This window comes from Priapulus caudatus, unplaced genomic scaffold (genome assembly GCF_000485595.1).
Source record: "Priapulus caudatus unplaced genomic scaffold, Priapulus_caudatus-5.0.1 Scaffold2, whole genome shotgun sequence".
NCBI classification, from domain to species: Eukaryota; Metazoa; Priapulida; class Priapulimorpha; order Priapulimorphida; family Priapulidae; genus Priapulus; species Priapulus caudatus.
Window position 1 is genome coordinate 50,982 of NW_014577063.1, and position 2,010 is coordinate 52,991.

Genomic DNA, 2,010 nt, shown 5'->3' on the forward strand with positions numbered 1-2,010 from the left:
TCTCTCTCTCTCTCTCTCTCTCTCTCTCTCTCTCTCTCTATCTCCAACCGCACTATTGATGTCTTCTTGTTATCTGTTTACATACGCATGTCAGGATGCACAGAGCAAGCAGCAGGAGGTCTGGTCTCATCGTTGTCGCTCCTAGATAAATCAATCCAGCAACGGACAGTGGGCGGTGTGTCGTAGCGCACCTATAATAGTAAACATTGAAGGGTTGTATAGGTGATATTACACATGAAGCGTAGGAGCTACATTATAGTAAACATTGCAGGGTCGTATAGGTCAGTGTTTTTCAACCACTGTGCCGCGGCACACTAGTGTGCCGTGAGATATTGTCTGGTGTGCTGTGGAAAAAAATAGGGGAAAAAAATAGAAAAAAAATAGAAAAAAATAGAGAAAACAAATATTATCCGCAAATAATGTGCCGTGCTGTGTAGTCTAGAGACTCTAGACTCTAGTGATCGGCAGAGTAACCATGTAATACTCTTCCATATCAGTAGGTGGCCGCAGGTAGCTAATTACTTTGAGACAAGAGAATTAGTGATACATGGATGCGACAGGTGGCGGTGACAGTGGCATTGTGGCTAGCGAGACTATACAGCAAAGATCGTATAGTGCCGGAGGCCTCCGGCACTATACGATCTTTGCTATACAGTGACAGTGATGGAGAAGTTTTTGAAAAGGAAAGATGCTAACTCTGAACTAGACCCTGGTACAAAATCCGGAACCAGGTGAAGGCCCAAGTATGAGTGGCGGTCAAAAGAAAGCAAAGACAGTTAGCGCAAGGCAATACAGCGAAAGCTATCTTTCATTTGGATTTACTTTCACCGGAGATGCAATGAAACCCACAGGCACTTGAAGCGTTTCAATAAAATATAATGCTAAGTAAATACGAAATATATTTACTACAAAATTCTTAATGTTTCTATAGGCCTACTCAGTACTCTCTTTCACCTATTATTGCCGATAGTTTCCTACCATTGCATTACCGGCTGCCATTGCTCTCGCCGCGCGACTGTTGCACGCTTACACTAATATAAGAGTATTCAAATTGCCTCTCTCAGATAACACAATTTCCAGACGTATTAATGACATGTCTGCAGACATCGAAAGTGTGGTTTTGGAAAAGATCCGTATCAGTGAGAAATTTGCATTGCAGCTTGATTAGTCCACTAATATTAGTGGGCATGCTCAACTCTTGGCCAATGTGCGTTTTGTGGATGGAGACGCAATCAGAGAAAACTTCCTTTTTTGCAAGGCATTACCAGAAACAACAGGAGGGAAAATTTTTCGGGCCACATCAGAATATCTTGACGAAGGAGGACTTAAGTGGGAAAACTGCACAAGTGTCTGCACTGATGGAGCTGTAGCCATGGTCGGGCGCACAAAAGGCTTTGTAAGCAGAGTGAAGGAAAGCAACCCAGATGTGATTACTACGCACTGTTTTTTACCCCGTGAGGCCCTCATAGCCAAGACTTTACCAGCAGACATAGTTCCTGTGTTGGATGATGTTGTGCGCATGGTAAACTTTGTAAAGTCACAACCCCTGAAAAGTTGCATATTTGCATCTTTGTGTGAGGAAATGGGAGCGGAGCATAAAGCCTTGCTGTATCATACGGAGGTCCGGTGGTTGTAGCGCGGCAAGGTCTTGGCCCGTGTGTATGAGCTGCGGGAGGAACTTAAAGTGTTTCTGACAAATGAGAGGTCCGATTACGCAAAGCTGCTTGCAAGTGATAAGTGGTGTGCAAGGCTGGCATACCTGGCAGATATTTTTCATCATCTGAATGAACTGAACACACGAATGCAAGGCCGAAATGAAAACCTGCTTACAAGATAACAGATAATATAAATGGATTCCGTTCAAAGGTGCAACTCTGGCATGAACATGTGGAAAGTGGCAATCTTGAAATGTTCACACTCACCAAGCAATGGCAAGATGTTAACACTGCAGCATTGTGTGAGATAATAGTTAAACATTTAAAAACTCTTGAGGAGAAGATGTCATTTTAT

The 2,010-nt window shown here is 43.2% G+C and overlaps 1 long non-coding RNA gene across 1 annotated transcript in view; it reads right to left on the reverse strand.

Moving 5' to 3' along the window:
• Positions 1-89: 89 nt before the first annotated feature.
• The window catches only part of LOC106820754, a 3,747-nt gene continuing 1,826 nt past the window's right edge, over positions 90-2,010 (reverse strand). Inside the window, exon 3 of the long non-coding RNA XR_001395653.1 lies at positions 90-191. This is a non-coding gene — a long non-coding RNA (uncharacterized LOC106820754). The remainder of the gene's footprint in view (positions 192-2,010) is intronic.